This window comes from Cricetulus griseus, chromosome 6 (assembly GCF_003668045.3).
Source record: "Cricetulus griseus strain 17A/GY chromosome 6, alternate assembly CriGri-PICRH-1.0, whole genome shotgun sequence".
Lineage (NCBI taxonomy): Eukaryota > Metazoa > Chordata > Mammalia > Rodentia > Cricetidae > Cricetulus > Cricetulus griseus.
The window spans coordinates 119,985,781-120,007,039 of record NC_048599.1 but is presented as its reverse complement, the minus strand read 5'-3'; the positions used below and the strand labels follow the sequence as shown (position 1 = coordinate 120,007,039).

The 21,259-nt window shown below is 36.7% G+C and overlaps 1 protein-coding gene and 1 pseudogene across 3 annotated transcripts in view; both read left to right on the top strand.

Annotated features, from left to right (window-relative positions):
* Galnt13 (polypeptide N-acetylgalactosaminyltransferase 13) overlaps positions 1–21,259 on the top strand; it is a 635,093-nt gene that overhangs the window by 87,225 nt on the left and 526,609 nt on the right. The gene's annotated exons all lie outside the window — the stretch shown is intronic.
* On the top strand, positions 5,215–5,761 carry LOC118237801 (annotated as a pseudogene).

Sequence of the window (21,259 nt, the reverse complement as noted above, 5' to 3'; positions counted from 1 at the left end):
GAAAATTAGTTCCCTGGCTCTTCCTCAAATTTATGGTATCACCCATGGCTGACATTACCTCAAAGTTCCAGTCAGTTAATTTGGCATTCACTAATCTGTTTTTTTTTGTAGACAATGGTTATTTTTATATATTCTAAAAATCTGAAGAGTGGAATAGTGTATCCATCAATTCCTATGCTTGACTACCTTCTCTTAGCATTAGCATTTCTAGGTTAATCACACTGGTAAGTGTTATCAGTGGTTCTATCAAACCAAATACCTGACACAGGATAAGTTATTTAGAACTGAAGTTTATTTGTTCTACCTCCTGATACTCTAGGGTCAACTCACTAGAAGATTAGGTTCTTGGTTCTAAGATGATAGATTGTTGCTTTATACTCCAGATAGGAGAACAGGTGAGGAATACCCACCTCCATCAGTCTTTTACATCAGTATTTATCCACTGAGAAGTTTCTGTTATCTAAACACCTCCTCTATATTCTATACATTTCATCTTGACAGCTGGATATTGGAGATCAAGAGCCCAAGACCTATATGTGAGGCATCCACTGAAATTCAAACCCTGGCATACAGACAGACAGCAATTGTTTATCCTTAAACTTAATGGGGATTTAGGTTGTTTTCATTATTTTTTTTTTACGATTATGATTACATCCTGGTACATTTATGTATAAATCTATGTGTGGACATATGTTTTCATAACTCCTGGAAAAATACCAAGGAGTAAGTAGTAATGAGTAGTAATGCTGAGTCATATGCGAAGTGTGTGTTTAACTTTGTGCAGTACTGCCAATCTGTTTTCACAACTAGTAAGACTGTTTTCTGTTCTGCTCACCAGCGTAGGAGCATTCTGGATCCTTTGTACCCTTGCCAGTGCTTCACAGTGACGTGTATTAACTTTAAGCTAATTTAGCTGCACTAAATTGTTATTTTTATTAGATGTTTTATTTGGTAACCTTAGAATCTTCACTATCATTTCATGTTTTGCTTTGTAGATTTTTATGAATAGTTTAGTTTTTGTCATTTTTAAATTCTGTTATCTGTTGCGTTGCTTTTTAAAAAATATGCTCTCAAAAGAGCAATCATTTTGAATTCTGATAAAATGGAGTACATTATTTTTGGAAATATGTTTATCATATGTGTGTGTTTTGAAGGTATGTGTTGCCTGCCTGGTGACCACAGAGGCCAGAAGGTGTGTGGCGTCACCTGGAACTAGACTTAAGGTCTTTTGTTAGCTTTTCTATGGGTACTGGGAACAAAACCAATCCTCAGCAAGAGCAGCAAGTATTTTTATCCCTGATGCATCACTCTAACCTCATACTGAACACACTGTCATTTTTTCCCATTTGATGATGTCTATCTATAATTTTATCTTGTTCCCTATCCATAAAATCTTTACTTATGCCAAGGTCATAACAGTTTCACTGTGATAATTTTCTCTAGAGAGTACACTGTTGTATGTTTAAAGGTTTGGCTTAATTTTTGTACATAGTAAAAAAGGTAACTATAAAAATTCAGGACTTTAATAACAGTAAAAACAATAATAGAATAACAAGTATATCAGTAGCATATAGGAATGATTTTATAAACAATTACTTACTAAAATAAATTTGTTATTTGTAATTAACAACAATTTTATTAAATAATATTTCAAAATTTATGTAAATTATGTTATGCAAATGTTGCTTTTGAATCCCTTTTTAAAAATTTTAGTTGTATGTATTTTTTAAATTCCATGTTTATGTACCATAATTATATCATTCTCTACTTCCTCCAGCCCTTTCTGCATCTACCTCCACTCCCTCTCAATTTAATAGCCTTAGGTTCTTTATTATTATATGTAAATTTGAATAAAAACACACATATGTAAATTGATATAAAATGTATTGAATAACTTGTCAAAACTTATAGGTATGTTAATACCACTGTCTACATCTTTAAGCATTGCACTGGGAGAAAAATTAAAAACAACAATAACAAAATCCCCCATGAACTTAACTGTTTGAACTTCTTTAAAAATAGTTCATGTTTCTAATAATACACTTAATTTACACTCGACATAGAAAAATCAAAATACTAATAAAGAAAAGAAATAACTTGGAATTTTACACTAAAACTGGTGAAACACTAACACTAAAATTTATTTTAATATTGTTTTCAATTTAAACATTTCATTCTATCACAATTGTAATAACACTGTGTCATAAAGTTTATAAATTGCTTGCATTTTTACCGCTAAATATTCAACACAATATCTACCTTATAGTGGTGTCTAGATTGCAATTCAAGAGTAAATTTATAATATCATTTTAAATGATCCAATGATCAATTGCTTTCCAATCAGATATTTTGTGACAAAAACTAGTCAGCACACTGTTTCAGATGCTTACCTGCTTCATGAAATACTAAAAAATACTTTCCCTTCATAACTGATTCCATTTAATGCATTGTAACTTTCGTAAACATTTTCTTTTGCACTTTAAAAGGAATAATACAAAGGTAAAACCGTTAATTCTTCATTCATTACTGTCACTGTTGCCATGTCCTGTGGTTATGCTATGCTCTCTCTCCTTCAAAGTATATATATATATATATATATTGTATATATATATATATATATATTGTATATATGTGTATATATATATTGTATATATGTGTATATATATATTGTATATATATATATATATATATATATATATTGTGTGTGTGTGTGTGTACTTTTTATTTTTAATTTAGCTATTTATGACATGCTTACTTATTTCTTACATGGAAAGTGATTTGACTTCCCTAGAAGCTTCCTGGAACCTGACAATTATTCTCCAGCTAGTTTGCACTATTGATTTAGTTAGGAGGACTGTTTGAATTTAGTCAACATCATCCCTGTCATCGGAGCTTCCACTTACTCAGAATCAACTCTGTGCCAAGCCCTGAACTCAGAGCATCTTGTTTCCTGTTTCTTCATCTTCTAGCACCTCTGTGGACATATTAAGAATGATCTTATGAAAATTTTCTGTAGTTATGGTACTGGTTAGGGCCTTAGCTAAAATTTCTTTTCTTGTAACTACTCAGTCTTTCCAAAGTGACACAACCAGAAATGCCTCTTTTAAGATGATAACTCCATATCATTTGATCCAACCTCCTGTTTCAACCATTATCTTTTCTGCCTTCATTTTTTATCTGAAGTAGTCACTGTTTCTTGTTTGTCAAGGAACATTGATACCACTCTACAAGACTGTCACACTATCATAATGTTCTGGCTTCCTGACTATTTCTAGTTCATATGTTTATTCATCTCCATACCTTAGCTACTAAAATCAAGACCAGGAAGAGGGATTTGATAGGTTAACATTAATTAATAATATTCAATAAATCCCATAGTCATATATCAGGGTAATAACCGGAAAGACCAGAGAAACATAAGAGCACTCACCAGTGACTTCTTACCTCTCCAAATCCTCAGAAAAACAGGATCTGAGATCCTGTCTCTACCACACCTTGTCATTTCCTGTCTTTACCTCTCCAGAGATGGGATTAAAGGCATGAACCACAGTTCTGGGATTAAAGACATGAGCCACAGTGTTGGGATCAAAGGTGTGAGCCTCCACCCCAGCTTCTATGGTTAACTAGTGTCTAGCTCTGCTGTCTTATCTCCTGGCAAGCTTTCTTTGTCATAACACAAACAAAATATTACACAACAGGGATTCCACTCATCAATCCCATTGCATTGAACATTTATCTTCATCCATTTCAATCTTATAAAGTGTCATGATATAATTTTATAACTTGTAAATTTACATGTCTCTTTCACTCTAATTGTTAAACATAACAGCCAACCCTTATTTTATACATTTTTTTTTTGTTTCTAAAAAGTATTTCAGGTCCCCTCTGACTAAAATTAAAGTACTGGTCTTCTATCACATGCTTCTCCACCAGTGATCTTGTCTGTATTAGTTTCTAACAGGTCTTATACTCTAGTTGCTTAATCCCCAAATCTTTGTTATCCTTAGCAACATTCACAAATTCTATGTATTCTATGTTCAAAGAATACAAAATTTCAAACCTAAGTCAGATCATGCCTTTTTCTGATCAAATCTCCTAGCATGTGCCAGTTACCCAGGAGATTTTGTGACTATAAACCCTGCATTCTCTTTCACTCAATCCACTCCTGTGTCCTGACTACTCCTGGACCACATCAGTGCTTTTGTATCTCAGGACCTTCTCTTCCCAGCTTTTCCTTTTGTAATGTAATTGTTTTCGAATTTCCATCATCTTAATTTCCTCAGATTTTATGTAGCCTCAAAGACCACACCCTAAGTGTTTCTCATTCCTCCCTTTCATTGTTAACCATCAATATTTCCTGATCTAACATATTTAATGTGTTATTTACTCTGATTATTTAATGACTGTTTTCTTTGCTTTGATCAGCACTTTAGATGCCAGATTGAAGGAAGAAACTCCATGATTGCTTCCTTAAAATGATCATGATGGAAGAATTTGCAAAGAAAGAATTCAACTTTGGTCCTCAAATTAACACACTACTGTAGAGAATCATTTTTAAGATTCTAGAAATCTATAGATAGCAGAGGTTACATGTAAACATGTCCAACACATCAAGAAAACATAAAGTTTACTAAGATTTGTTTTGCCAACAACTGAAAACAACTTAATTTCTTCTTTCAGATTACAATTTTATAGTTTAATGAAAACTGAATACATCACCCTGTGGGAATTTCCCGATTTCAAGTAAATTTGCCACGGTTTTAAATAAGTATTGTTGAACAGTATTCAACAACAATTCCTGTAATGTTGGAAAATTAGACAGTAAATTTATTTGGAAATGGGGTCTCTGCAAATATAATTAGCTAATGATGGAGGTACTTTTCCAGTGGATGACACAGATACTAATTCCATGAGTAGTGCACATGGCACCCTAATTCCAGACTTTTGGCATCCAGAACTTAGCCCCCAAACCACCAAGTTTACAGTAGTTTATTTCTTTTTTACTGGAAATCATAGCAAGCTCATTCACAATTTGAAAGAAACATTCTTCAAGGCATGATAGACCTATCCCAAGTCAGAGACTGTTTCATTCTTAATATTGAGGAGATATTTTTCATTTCCTGTTCAAGATTCGGCTACAATCTAACAGTCCATCATTACAACTTCAATAGTTGGATGAAAAATATTTTTAAAAAAAATCTGTAAGAAGCCAAGATGGCGGGTTCTAAGTATAAGCCTGTGCTCCTGGCCACTCAATCCAGTACCCTCGACCCAGCCCAATATGACTTGTCTCCAGAGACCTGAAAGGCTCAGATCGAGCATTTGAGCATGAGGGCCAGGCTTAAACGGGAATATCTGCTTCAGTACAACTACCCCAAACATCAAATGCACATCGAAGATCCTGCCTTGATTTGCTGGATCTATGCAAGATCAACAAATATTTATCCCAATTTCAGACCCACTACCAAGAACTCACTTTTAGGAGTCATGGTAGCTTTTGGGCACCTTATCTTCTGGTATTACGTTTTCAAAATAGACAGGGACAGAAAGGAAAAACTTATCCAGGAAGGAAAACTGGACCGAACATTTAAGCTGTCATACAAAATTTAGCAAGGATGACTATTCTTGCATAAATAAATCTTCTGTTAATCACTGAAAAAAATTTGTAAGAATACATTTAAAGTATTCTACCCATATTTGAAAAAAGTGAGATACTGAAATGATATCAACTTTGCCAGGTGGTTGTGCCACACACCTTTAGTCTCAGCCCTCAGGATGCAAAGGCACCAGATGTCTATGAGTTCCATGCCAGCCTGGTCAACAGAGTGAGTTCCAGGACAGCTGAGGTTACACAAAGGAATCTTGTATCAAAAAGGCAAAGCAAAGCAAAGCAAAGCAAAGCAAAGCAAAGCAAAACAAAACAAAAACCAAACCAAACTAAACCAAACCAACACAAACAAAGTAAGTATATAAAATTTAGCGATATTTCTTACCTTGAAGTTCTTCTCAGATCAAAACAAACTACAAATGCTCTTCACTAGATGTCCTTCTTTTCCGATATAATTTCCTGTAGTGGGATCTAGCATTAGTGCTTTATTGAACCTTTACTTCATTGTATGGGAGCTTGGTTATAGCTCCTGTCTCATGTGGCCTGGTATGGTCTCTCCATGTACTCAATTCCCTTCTTGTCCATCACAACCATTCCCTAAACCACATCCTGTTTGCTATTCACCTCAATCATAGTTTAAGTCCTTCTCAGGGCACTGAACTTGTTAGCTGCTAAAACATATTTTTCTGGATTTATGACAAATATTAAATAAATACTTGTGGATTATCTACTCTTTTAAAAAATATTTTTAATTTAAATTAGAAACAAGATTGTTTTACATGTCAATCCCCATTCCCTTTCCCTCCCCTCCTCCCTGCCCATCACAAACCCCACCTATCCAATACCATTTCTGCTCCCCAGGGAGAGTGAGGCCTTCCATGGGGGCTTTCAGGGTCTGTCATATCCTTTGGGATAGGGCCTAGGCCATCCCCCATGTGTCTAGGCTGAGGGAATATCCCTCTATGTGAAATCGGATCCCAAAGTACATTCCTATGCAAGGGATAAGTGCTTATCTACTAAAAGAGGCCCCATGTATTTCCAAGGCCTTCTCACTGACACCCACATTTATGGGGTCTGGATCAGTTCCATGCTGGTTTCCCAGTGATCAATCATGGGGCCAAAGCTCCCTCTGGTTCAAGTCAGCTGTTTCTGTGGATTTCACCAGCGTGATCTTGACCCATTTACTCATCAGTCCTCCTTCACTGCAACTGGATTCCAGTTTAGTTCGGGTTTTAGCTGTGGGTATCTGTTTCTACTTCTATCAGCTGCTGGATGAAGGCTCTAGGATATTATATAAGTGAGTCATAAATCTCGTTAGCAGGGGAGGGCATTTACGGCAGCCTCTCCTCTATTGCTTAGATGGTTTATTGGTTTCATCCTTGTAGATCTCTGGACATTTCCCTAGTGATTGATTTCACTTTAAACCTATAATGGCTCCCTCTTTGATGGTATCTCTTATTTTGCTCTCTTCTATCCTTTCCCCTACACAACTTTCCTGCTCCCTTATGTTCCCCTTTCCCCTTCTCTTTCCCCCTTCTCTTTCTCCTAGCTCCCTCTCCCCTCCCCATGCTCTTAATTTGCTCAGGAGGTCTTGTCCCTTTCCCCTTCTCAGGGACACCAAGTAGGTCTCTTTTGGAGTCCTCCTTGTTGCCTAGCTTCTCTGCTGGTATGGATTATAGGCTGGTAATCATTTGCTTTATGTGTAAAATCCATATATGAGTGAATGCATACCATGTTTGTCGTTTTGTGACTAGGTTACCTCACTCAGAATGGTTTATTCTAGTTCCATCCATTTGCCTTCGGATTTCAAGTTTCCATTGTTTTTTTTTTTTTTTTTTTTCTATTTTTTTTTTTTTTCAGTTGAGGGGCATCTAGGTTGCTTCCAGGTTCTGGCTGTTACAAATAGTGCTGCTATGAACATTGTTGAACAGACGTCCTTGTTGTATAAATGTGCTTCTTTTGGGTATATGCCTAAGAGTGGAATTGCTGGATCATGTGGTAGGCTGATTCCCATTTTCCTGAGGAATTGCCATATTGATTTCCAAAGTGACTGTATAAGTTTCCACTCCCACCAGGAGTGGAGGAGTGCTCCCCTTTGTCTGCATCCTCTGAGCACAAGTTATCATTGGTGTTTTTGATTTTAGTCATTCTGAATGGAGTAAGATGATATCTCAGGGTTGTTTTGATTTGCATTTCCCTGATGGCTAAGGATGTTGATCACTTTCTTATGTGTCTTTCAGCCATTTTAGATTCCTCTGTTGAGAATTCTCTATTTAGTTCTGTACCCCATGTTTACAATTGCATTATTAGGTGTTTTGGAAACTAGCTTCTTGAGTTCTTTGCGAATTTTGGAGATCAGCCCTCTGTTGCATATGGGGTTGGTAAATATCTTTTCCCAATGTGTGGGCTGCCTTTTTTTCTTGTTGTCTGTGTCCTTTGCCTTACAGAAGCTTCTCACTTTCAGGAGCTCCCATTTATTAATTTTTGATCTCAGTGTCTGTGCTACAGGTGTAATGTTCAGGAAGTTGTCTCCTGAACCAATTTGTTCAATGGTACTTTACACTGTCTCTTCTAAGAGTTTCAGCGTGGCTGGATTTACGTTGAGTTCTTTGATCCATTTGGAATTAAGTTTTGTGCATGGCGACAGACATGGATCTATCTGCAGTCTTCTACATGCCAGCATCCAGTTATGCCAGCACCATTTGTAGAAGATGCTTTCTTTATTCTGTTGTATATCTTTAGCTTCTTTGTCAAAAATCAGGTGTTCGTAGTTATGTGGGTTAATATCAGGGTTTTCAATTCAATTCCACTCTTCTATAAATGAAACTATAAAGATCAATGAACAAGCACTTTTAAGCTTGACTCCATCAATGAAAGATTCAGAAGTTGGCAGAAGAAGAATGTAGTTCCATTAAGTTGGATAGGCAGCTGTTGAGGTCTAATTCATAATGATGACAGTAGTTAATGATGTCTTATTCTATCTGTGGCACTTGTTAAAAGAATACATCATCACATCAATTTCATGTCACAACATAACCTCCCAAAACAGGTATCTGTGAGGTATTCAATATGCTAATTATCTTGATAAGGTTATTATCTCACACAATATATATCTTAGAATCATATTGTATACCTTAAATTCATAGTTTGTTTTAAAGTTATAGCTTGATAAGTTGGCTTGAAAAATAAAATCATATTACAATGCTCCTTTCCTAACCTCTGCGCTAAAATTGCCACATATAATGCTGCATCTATATCTTGCTTATATAGTTTTCATTTCCTCATAGCCTTTACCTTCTTATACCTTCAAAGTTTGCATTGAATGTTTTTGTGTTTTATGTATACCTCTTTAGAACCTAAGCTCAATAGAGGTGAAATCTTTATCTCGTTTGACATTTAATTCTTAGTACCTAGATTAAAAATATGTGGAAATAGTAGGTACATAGTAATTAATCAATTTTATAACACAGCAAGGTTCTGTTACTGCACAGAATTTCATTTTATATAAAACCACTGAAGTTTAAGGTTTGGCTCTCCTTATGATCATGTTAAAGATGTTCTCTGAAATTCCTAAATATCAAGCCTCTTAGCCTGGGTATCTCCTTTCTCTAAATTAAATTTTCTTCCTTTCAAATATTAATTTAGCAGAATATAATACTTGTAACACTTTAATTAAGCAAGTAAAATGATTCTTTCCTAAACAATGAGCTATGCTGAAGTCATGTGAGTTGAGTGAGGGAAAGATTTATAATTGGCATTTATAAGCAAGAATGTTTTGAGCACATACATCATCTGAATATCAGGTTGAACTGATTTAGCTTTTACCACAGAGACAGCTTTCTTTCCCATGAATATGTTGTATATTTGGCTGTTCATATTAAGGAATAGTAAATATACCTATTTGCATATTGTTTAATGATTATTTGCTTCTTCAAAAACATTTACACATTAGAACATTTTGTCAAAAATTAATTATATGGAAATATGTGAGTTGACAACCCAGAACTCTATAGAAATGGTGTGGATGGAAGAGGCATTAAAAGTTACCCATGTGAATCCAGTGAAAACAATTTTGATTTTAGTTAGAATGAATTAGTGTAATTATTTTATCTTGATAATTTTTTTCCCAACTTTTTTATTTGAATTAGAAACAGGATTGTTTTACATGACAATCCCATTTCCCTTCTCCCACCCGTCCTCCACTATCTGACCCCCCCCCCAACTAAAACCTTATTTGTCACATATCTTTTCTGCTTCCCGAGGATAGTGAGGCCTTCCATGGGGTGTCATCAGAGTCTTTAGTTTCCTTTGGGGTAGGGCCTAGGCCCACCCCCGTGTGTCTTGGCTCAGGGAGTTTTCCTCTATATGCACTGGGCTCCCAAAGTCCACACTTATGCTAGGGATAAATACTGGGATTCTACAGGAGGTCCCATAGATTTCTGAGGTTTCCTCACAGAAACCCATGTTCCTTGGGTCTGGATCAGTTCTATGCTGGTATTCCAGCTATCAGACTGGGGAGCAAGAGTTTCCGGATGTTCAGGTCAGCTGTTTCTGTGTGTTTCACCAGCGTAGTCTGGACCTCTGTGCTCTTCACTGGTCCTTTTCTGCATCTGGGTTCCAGTTCAGATCGGTGATTAGTTATGGGTGTCTGCTTCTACTTCCACCAGCTGCTGGATGAAGGCATATAAGTCAGTCATCAATCTCATAATCAGGGGAGGGCATTTAAGGTAGCCTCTCCTCCATTGCTGAGATAGTTAGCTGGTGTCATCTTTGTAGATCTCCAGACATTTCCCTAGTGCCTGATTTCTCTGTAAACCAAAAATGTCTCCCTCTATTATGATATCTCCATTCTTGTTATCATGTATTCTTCCCCTGACTCATATTTTCTGCTCCCTCATGTCCTCGGCATCCCTCTTCCTCTCTCCTTCTCATTCTCCTAGCTCCCTCCCCCCTCTTCCTGTGCTCCCAATTTGCTCAGCAGATCTTGAGCCTCTCCCTTCTCCGGGGGACCATGTATGTCTCTCTTAGGGACCTTCATGTTTATTAGCTTCTTTGGCAGTGTGGATTGTAGGCTGGTAATCCTTACCCTATGTCATAAATCCGCATATGAGTGAGTACATACCATGTTTGTCTTTTTGCGATTGGGTTACCTTGCTCAGAATGGTTTCTTCTAGATCCATCCATTTTCCTGCAAATTTCAAGATTCCATTGTTTTTTTCCACTGAGTAGTACTCCATTGTGTAAATGTACCACATTTTCTCTATCCATTCTTCGGTTGAGGGGCATCTAGGCTGCTTCCAGTTTCTGGCTATTACAAATAGTGCTGCTATGAACATCGTTGAACATATGTCCTTGTTGTATGAATGTGCTTCTTTTGGGTATATGCCTAAGAGTGGAATTGCTGGATCTTTTGGTAGACTGATTCCCATTTTTTTGAGGAGTCGCCATACTGATTTCCAAAATGGCTGTACAAGTTGGCACTCCCACCAGCAGTGGAGAAGTGTTTATACCTTTGCTCTAACAGATCACAGTGCTCTTTATTGATGTGTCATTTGAATCAGTTCTTTTAAACACCAAATAAGAGGAAATTTCTCTTGGGGAAAGAATTTTGAGCAAGTATAGCACTTTAAATAAAACATAGGTAAACTATTTTTATGACCTCCATAATTTGACATAATTTAAGTACACTTTTTGATCTATTGCTTTGCCAGTCAAAGGGTACCCTTGACTATATTCAAAGCATAAATGGCTCTTTTCTGACTGTAAATTTCCTTTATTTCTTTGTTTTGAAAATCTTATTATACAAACATAGCTATTATTTGTTTCTTTGTTTTTATTTATTCTTTGTAATTTCATTCAATATATTTTGATCATATTTTTCTTCTACTCAAAGTCTCACAGACTCATCCTTAAGTTCATGTTTTTTGCTCTTTTCAAGAAAAGATAAAAACAAATACCAACCTCCCCAAAATATATACACACATATGAACAACCTATATGGTATGTGATTTAAGTTTGACAACCACTCTTTTTTTTTCAAGAAGAGATCATAATTTTTATTTGAATTAGAAACAAGATTGTTTTACATGTCACTCTCAGTTCCCATTCCCTCACCTCCTCCACTACCAACCCCCCAAATAAAACCCTACCTCCCTATCACATATCCTTTCTGCTCCCCAGGCCTTCCATAGTGGTTCATCAGTGTCTATCATTTCCTGTGTGATAGGGCCAAGGCCCATCCCCTTGTGTCTTGGCTCAGGGAGTATCCCTCTACATGGATTGGGCTTCCAAATTCCACACCTATGTTGGGGATAAGTACTGAACTGCTACAGGGCGTCCTGTAGATTTCCTAGGTCTCTTCATTGAAATCCACGTTCCTGGGGTCTGGATCAGTCCCATGCTGGTATCCCAGCTATCAGTCTGCAGACCAAGAACTCCCCGTTGTTCAGGTCAGTTGTTTCTGTGGGTTACACCAGCCTGGTCTGGACCCCTTTGCTCATCACTCATTCTTCTCTGCAACTGGATTCCAGTTCAGTTCAGAGATTAGCTGTGGGTGTCTGCTTCTACTTCCACAAGCTGCTGGATGAAGGCTAAGGATGGCATATAAGACAGTCATCAATCTCATTATAAGGGGAGGGCATTTAAGGTAGCCTCTCTGTTGTTTAAATTGTTAGTTACTGTCATCTTTGTAGATCTCCAAACCTTTCCCTAGTGCCTGATTTCTCTGTAAACCTAAAATGTCTCCCTCTATTATGGTATCTTCTTTTTTGTTTTCTTATATTCTTCCCCTGACTCAAACTTTCTGCTCCCTCATGTCCTCCTTACCCCTCCTCTTCCCCCCTTCTCATTGTCCTTGCTCCATCCGCAGTCTTCCCTTGCTCCCAATTTGCTCAGAAGATCTTGTCCCTTTCCCCTACTCCAGGGAACCATGTATGTCTCTCTTAGGGTCCTCCTTATATACTAGCTTCTCTGGCAGTGTGGATTGTAGGCTGGTAATACTTTACTCTATGTCTAAAATTCACATATGGGTGAGTAGATACCATTTTTGTCTTTTTGTGACTAGGTTACCTCACTCAGAATGGTTTCTTCTAGTTCCGTCCATTATCCTGCAAATTTCATGATTCCATCGTTTTTTTTTTTTTTTTGTTGTTGTTGTTGTTGGTTTGTTTTCTGCTGAGTAGTACTCCATTGTGTAAATGTACCACATTTTCTCTATCCATTCTTCAGTTGACGGGAATCTAGGTTGCTTCCAGGTTCTGGCTATTACAAATAGTGCTGCTATGAACATTGTTGAACAGACGTCCTTGTTGTATGAATGTGCTTCTTTTGTGTATATGGCTAAGATTGGGTTTGCTGGATCTTTTGATAGACTGATTCCCATTTTCCTGAGGAGTCGCCGTACTGATTTCTGAAGTGGTTATATACGTTTTCACACCCACTAGCAGTGGAGAAGTGTTCCCCTTTCCCCACATCCTCTCCAGTATAAAATGTCATTGGTGTTTTTGATTTTAGGCCATTCTGACAGGAATAAGATGGTATCTCAGAGTTGTTTTGATTTGCATTTCCCTAATGGCTAAGGATGTTGGTTACTTTCTTATGTGTCTTTCAGCCATTTTATATTCCTCTATTGAGAATTGTCTATTTAGTTCTGTACCCCACTTTTTAATTTGATTGTTTGGAGTTTGGAGACTCACTTCTTGAGTTCTTTGTATATTTTGGATATCAGCCCTCTGAGATGTGGGGTTAGTGAATATCTTTTCTCAGTCTGTGGGCTGCCATTTTGTCTTACTGACTGTGTCCTTAGCCTTACAGAAGATTCTCAGTTTCAGTTATCAGTTGTTGATCTCATTGTCTCTGCTACTAGTGTAATGTTCAGGAAGAAGTCTCTTGTTCCAATTAATTCAAGGGTATTTGCCACTTTGCCTTCTAATAGGCTCAGTGTGGCTGGATTGATGTTGAGATCTTTGATCCATTTGGAATTAAGTTTTGTGCATGGTAACAGATATAGATCTATCTGTAGTCTTCTACATTCCAGCATCCAGTTATGCCAGTGCCATTTGTTGAAGATGCTTTCTTTATTCCATTGTATAAATTTAGCGTCTTTGTCAAAAATCAATTGTTCGTAAGTGTATAGGTTAATATAGGGGTTTTAAACTATATTACATTGGTCTACCTGTCTATTTTTGTGCCAGTACCAGCTGTTTTCAGCACTGTAGCTATGTAATAGAGCTTGAAGTCAGGGATGTTGATGACTCCAGGTGTTCCTTTATTGTGCAGAGTTGTTTTAGCTATCCTGGGTTTTTGTTTTTCCATATAAAGTTGAGAATTGTTCTTGGGTTGGTGAAGAATTGTGCTGGGATTTTGATGGGTATTGCATTGAATCTGTAGATTTCTTATGGCAAGATTGCCATTTTTACTATGTTGATCCTACCTATCCAAGAACACCGGAGATCCTTCCATTTTCTATTATCTTCTTTAATTTATTTCTTTAGAGACTCAAAATTCTTATGGTACAGGTCTTTCACTTTTTTGGTTAGCATTACCCCAAGTTATTTTATGTTGTTTGTGGCAATTGTAAATGGTGATGTTTCTCTGATTTATCAACTGTATATAGCAGTGCTACAGACTTTTTTGAGTTAATCTTGTATCCTGCCACTTTGCTGAAGGTGTTTATCAGCTGTAGGGTTTCCCTGGCAGAATTTTTCGGGTCACTTATGTAGACTATCATATCATCTGCAAATAGTGAAAGTTTGACTTCTTCCTTTCCAATTTGTATCCCCTTGATCTCTTTTTCTTGTCATATTTCTCTAGCTAGAACTTCAAGGACAATATTGAAAAGGTATGGTGAAAGTGGACAGCCTGGTCTTGTCCACAATTTTAGAGGAATTGCATTGAGTTTCCATTTAATACGATGTTGGATGTGGGCTTGTTGTATATTGCTTTTATTATATTAAGGTATGTTCCTGTTATCCCTGATCTCTCCAAGACCTTCATCATGAAGGGGTGTTGGGTTTTTATCAAAGGCTTTTTTGGCATCTAGTGAGATGATCATGTGGTTTTTTCCTCAGTCTGCTTATATGGTGGATTACATTGATGGATTTTCATATGTTCAACCATCCTTCTATCCCTGGGATGAAGCCTACTTGATCATGGTGGATGATTTCTCTGATGTGTTCTTGGATTCGATTTTCCAGTATTTTATTGAGTATTTTTGCATCAATGTTCATGTGGGATAATGGTCTCTGGTTCTCTTTCTTAGTTGTATCTTTGTGTGGCTTGGGTGTAAAGGTTATTGAAGCCTCTTAAAAAGAGTTTTGGCAATGACCCTTCTGCTTCTATTGTGTGGAATATTTTGAGGAGAATTGACCTTAGCTATTCCTTGAATTTCTGGTAGAATTCTGCACTGAAGCCATCTGGGCTTTTATGGTTGGGATTCTTTTGATGACTGCTTCTATTTCATTAGGTGATGTAAGTCTATTTAAGGTGCTTATCTTTTCTTGATTTAATTTTGGTAAGTGAAAACTGTCCAGGAAAAATTGTCCATTTCCTTTAGATTTTAGAACTGTGAGGAATACAGGTTTTCGAAGTATGGCCTGATTATTCTCTAGATTTCCTCTGTGTTTTTTGTTATGTCCCCCTTTTCATTTCTGGGTTTATTAATTTACCTGTTCACTCACTGCAGTTTGGTAAGCTTGGGTAAAGGTTTGTCTATCTTATTGATTTTCTCAAAGAACCAACTTTTCGTTGTATTGATTCTTTGTATTGTTCTCCTAGTTTCCACTTTATTGATTTCAACCATAAATTTGATTATTTCCTGGTGTCTACTCCCCCAGGGTGTATTGGCTTCTTTGTGTTCTAGAGCTTTCAGTTGTGCTGTTAATTATCTAGTGTGATTATTTTCCTGTTTCTTCATGTGGGCACTTAGTGATATGAACTTTCTTCTTAGCACTGCTTTCAAAGTGTCTCAAAAGTATGTGTATGTTGTGTCCATATTCTCCTTGAATTATAGGCAATCTTTAGTTTCTTTTTTATTTCTTCCTCAACCCAGGAATTGTGCAATTGAGCGTTACTTAATTTCTATGAGTTTGTAGGTTTTCTGCAATTCATGTTGTTGTTAAATTGTAACTTTAAAGCATGGTGGTCTGATAAGATACAGGGGGTTATTTTAATTTTTTTTAATCTGTTGTGTTTTGCTATGCTGCCAAGTATGTAGTCAATTTTAGAGAAGGTTCCATGTGGTGCTGAGAAGAAGGTATATTGTTTTGTGTTTGGGTGGAATGTTCTATAGATGTCTTTTAAGTCCAATTAGGCCATAACTTTTATTAGTTCATCTGTTTCTTTGTTAAGTTTCTGTCTGGATTTCCTGTTCAATGGTGAGAGTGGGATGTTAAAGTCTCCAGCTATAAATATGTACAATTTTATATGTGATTTGAGTTTCAGTAATGTTTCCTTTACGAATGTGGATGCCTTTGTATTTGGGGCATAAATGTTCAGAATTGAGACTTCATCCTGATGGATTTCTCCTGTAATGAGTATGAAGTGAACTCCTTCATCTCTTTTGATTGATTTTAGTTCAAATTCCAATTTGTTGTATATTAGGATTGCTACCCCTGCTTGTTTCTTGGGTCCATTTGATTGAAAAATCTTTTCCCAACCTTTAATTCTTAGGTAAAGTCTGTCTTTGATGTTAGGTGTGTTTCTTGTATTCAACAGAAGGATGGATTCTGTCTTCTATCCATTCTTCTAACCTGTGTCTTTTTATGGGCAAGTTAAGACCATTAAAATTGAGTGATATTAATGAACATTGATTGTTCATTCTTTGTTTGATTTGGTGGTGTTGATGAAATTATGTGTGGGTTTCCTCCCCTTTTTTCTTTTTGCTGTTGGCAAATTCAGATTATCTATTGCCTGTTTTTGTCATGGAATAACTTGTTTTCTCCATCTGTATTTATTGAAAGCTTTGCAGGGTATAGTAGTCTGGGCTGGCATCCGTGGTCTCTCAGTGTGGGTAGAATATCTATTCAGGACCTTCTGGCTTCCAGAGTTTCCATGGAAACTCAGTTATAATTCTGATAGGTTTGACTTTATATGTTACTTGATCTTTTTCCTTTGCTGCTCTTAATATTTTCTGTTTATTCTGTATGTTTGGGGTTTTGATTATAATGTGTCGAAGATACCTTTTCTTTGGTCCAATCTATTTGGTGTTCTGTAGGCTTCTTGTACTTTTATAGGCATGTCTTTCTTTAGGTTGGGAAACTTTTCTTCTATGATTTTTTTAAATATGTTTTCTGCTCCTTTGAGTTGGATTTCTTCACCTTCTTCTATACCTAGTATTCTTAAGTTTGGTCTTTTCACAGTATCCCATATTTCCTGGATATTTTATGTTAGGGATTTGTTGGACTTAAGATTTTCTTTGGTTGATGAGTCTATTTCTTCTAGTGTATCTTCAACTCCTGAGATTCTCTCTTCCATCTCTTGTATTCTGTTGGTTGTGCTTGCATCTGTAGTTCTTGATCATTTATCTAGTTTTTCTTTTCCAGCATTCCCTCAGATTGTGCTTTCTTTATTGTCTCTATTTCTGTTTTTAGGTCTTGAACTGTTTCCTTGAAATATTTGTTGATATATTGTATTTTTGGGTTTGTTTTTTCTTCCATTTCTTAAGGGGATTTTCTCATATCCCCCCTAAGACCCTCTGTCATTATCATGAAGATGTTTTTAAGGTCGTTCTTATCTGCTTTATCTGCATTGTGATCTTCTGTTCTTGCTGGTGTATGGTCCCTAGTCTCCGGTGGTGTCATATTAGTTTTTCTTTTGCTGAATGTGCTTTTATATTGTCCTCTTCCCATTCTTTCTTCTGGTGGGTATAGCAAGAGTCTCTTCTTCTCCTAATGGGTAGGGGACCAAGGTTAAGGTTCCCTTCTGGTAGATGCAAACAGTACCAATACTCTGATGTCTGTCCTCTTCTCGTGGATAGAGGCAGGATTGTTACCGGGGCCCTGGCAGTCTCTGGGTGTCTGCCAACCATTCTTGATCATGAGGTGTGCCCTAGAGTATCCTTGACATACCCTGTGTCACTCCCCTGAGAAAGCTCATTTTCCCTCTTACAGAAGTCACCAATAGCTCCATATCTATTGGGAGGATATTGTCCCTATTTCCCCTTCTCCATGCTGAGATTTTTGTCCAGCTCCAGTTTGTGCAGATCTTGTACATGTTGTCACAATCTCTGTCATTTCATTTCTACATATCCCTAGTGTGACTAGAAAACATAGTTTCCTTGAAGTTGCTCACCCCCTCTCACTTTTACAACATTCCCATCTTCTCTTCTATACAGACGTCTTGAAGGGAGTTGTGTGACAAAGACTTCCCATTTATTGCTACGTGGTCAAAAGCATCTCACCATGTAACTTGTCTTTGAAATTTGTGAGTCTCTATATTAATTTGCTTTAGACATATGTATTTCTTCAGAATACCCACCACAGTTATCAGAGAGGAAGAGAGGGTCTTCCAAGGAAGACGAAAGAGAATATGGTGTTTTAAATTGATAAAGAGGAAATCAGAACAGAAGGATTAAATGGGGGACAGTGGGAAGGGAGTGTAGAAGAGTGAATATGGGGGAGGACAAATAATACTAGATGCCTTTTCAAAAGTCCTATAGGAATCTATTCTTCTAGAAGCTTCCTAAAATATATACTTATATAAAAATTTAAATGGAGTTAAAAAATAATGGGGAAGATAATATCCTAACTAGGCATCATATGCTGTCAAATAAAATCACCAGTACCAGGAATGGGTTACTTTTTTAAAATTTGTTGGCCCACACCCTCACAAATAGTACAGTTTATTACTAATGTTACTGCTTTCCATCCACACCTGCTGGTAAACCCTGTTGATGAAGGTACTGTACAGTTTTGCAATTGAGCTGGCACTCAATTTACAAGTGTTTAAGGTGGTAGAAAGTCCTATACACATACAGTGTCATTGAAGCCATTTCCTCTGTGATTTAAGCATTCCACCCCAAAGGACACTTCTTAAGACAGAAAATGAACAACTCAAAATAGCTCCAGAATGTCCCCCCAACTGACCAGATTCGCTATGCCTCATCCCTTCCCAACATAATCAATCAAGACTGCTGAGAGTCGCTCCCAGACAAGTCATACAACGGAGAAAACTCTTAGAGGAGTTAAGTTTCAAAGAAGACTCATCCCATACCAGTATCCACCTGGAAGAAGCAGGAAATAACCAAGCAGCCTAGAAAAGACACTCTCCAACAGGTTGAGTTGCCTGCAGGCTGTGCAGTGTTGTTTAGGCTTCCAGCTTTTTTTGAGCTGTCCTCTATTCTAGGGTGGGATTTGGTGATGCAGCTGTCTTTCACTCATTCCTATTCCCATAAGCAACCTTTCACAATATTACTATAAGTAACCCCAACCAAACTCACTGGTTCACCAAGAGGGATTTTGGCAGTATCTGTACTTTGGCCTGTCACAGTCTCCCTGTCTTGCTTAAGTAAATGTTCATGCATGTTGTGTCTTCTCAGGAAGTCTGACACAATAGCATACATAAAAGGAGAGAAGGAATCATTATTCTCCTTCAGTTAAGAACTCTGTCAGAAATATGCCTACAAAATATTCCTACTGGTTCAATAGAGGAACAAATGTTACAAGCAACCAATCAATTTTGGTTGGGATTCAAGACCTGTTCCATTAGATAAAACACAACTGACATTACTAAAAAGGGCAAGAATTTGAGATTCAGATAGGTCATATGTCCAAGGGAAAACCTACTATTATTATGCTAACCGAACACAGCAATAAAACAACTCCTAATGACACATCTCTATATGCATAGATCAATTCTCAACCCTCAACAAAGAAGCATCTTGCTGTAGAGGGCAATAAGCATAGAAACCCAAAGCATAGTTCTTAAAACTATATTATATATAATCTTGAGAACAATTCTAATGCCACAGATTCAGGTGTACCCAAAGCAACAGAATTACTATCTGTATAGTGACAAAGTTCTCAGTATATTTTAGAAATATTCATATTTTAAAATAAGATTGAAAATAGCCTTTCCAATTTTTGAAATTCCAGTATTTCTGTAGACCACACTCAACTCACTGTTGCTAACAAATGAACCCTCTCATGGAACTTCTAGAAATATCAGCACTTCCAGTCCTGAGAATTATCACATCATTAGCAATTTTGCCTCCAGTCATGGTCATTTGTGGAGTACCTTTATCCTTGATCACACTACATATGTTTATCACCATCTAGCAAAATATGTCTCACAGATCTGAAAGTTTATTCCAATAATTACAGTTGAGTTCTCCATAATATTATAAATGGAGTGCAAAATATAATTCACAGAAGTTTGTCAGAGGAAAAAAAGGTAGATGATAGGCTACATGATCCTTAAAATACTTCTTTAATTGCTGGGCTCATTGATTCTTTGTTAGAGTTTTCCATCTTTGAACTCAGTTATATAGTTCAAAGTAGGAATAGAAAGGTGGAATGGCTTCTCTTTCCAGTCTGGCTACAAACTTCAAGAATTTGCTTGAATTGTCTTATACCAGGCTTATTTTCGGGGGCCACCAAAGAGCTCCTAAATCATGATATGGAGACTTCTTATTTTTTTATGAATGCTTGGCCTAGCTTTGTCTCATTTCTGGCTAGCTCTTTTAACTTAAAATAATGTTTCTTTTATTTGCCTTTTGCCTCATACCTTTTACCTTTTCTTTCTGTATGTCCTAGTTTTCCTGCTTCATCCATGTCTATCTGGCTGTCAGCTGCCTGGCTGCCTGGCCCCTGGCATTGACCTGTCTTTCTCCCTCATTCTCCTCTTGTACTTCTCTCATTCTTCTCAAGCATAGATTCCTCCTCCTATTTATTCTCTCTGTCCATCAGACCTGCCTATCTGTTCTCTGTCTAGCTATTAGCTGTTCAGCTATTATACCAGTCATCGTACACAAATGTAACACATCCTTCCATCATTAAATGCAGCAGAAATAAATGTAACATACCTGTACACAGTTAAAATAATATTCCATAGCATAAATAAGTGTAGCACATCTTTCCATAGTTAAAGTGATATTCCACAACATTATCATTTCTATGGGAAGTCAGCAGGGTTATGAGCCCATAGCTTGCCATCTTCCTTTGTGAGGCCTTTGGCATGCATCTTAACCTTTTATGTTCCAGTTTCCTCATCTTAAATAACAAAGAGTACTTTCTTCATTTAGTTATTTTTCTGATCAAATTTTGTTTCATCTGCAGAGCATTTTGTACTTCAGTAAATGCTGAACACCTGGAAGCTGCTTATTTTATTGCTATTTTTATTTATTTCATATTTAGTTGACAAATAGTCATTGTACATATTTATCAAACACAATTTGAGCTATTGTTCTATTACTTTATTGTAAATTTATATTTTAAAATTTACTATAGTCATCTAAAAAAGCCTGCATGTAATTTATTGAAACCAGTTTATTTTCTTTTGCCAAAATTCCCAAGCTAATAACTTTGGATTTTAAGTATAGGTAGCTTTGTAGAGTTTGACATTTAGTTAGCCATATGTGTTTAAGTAATGTCTAAGGTTGCTGAAGGGCAAAAGATCAAAAATTGATGTGGCAATAAAAGCTTCCTTACTTTTGAA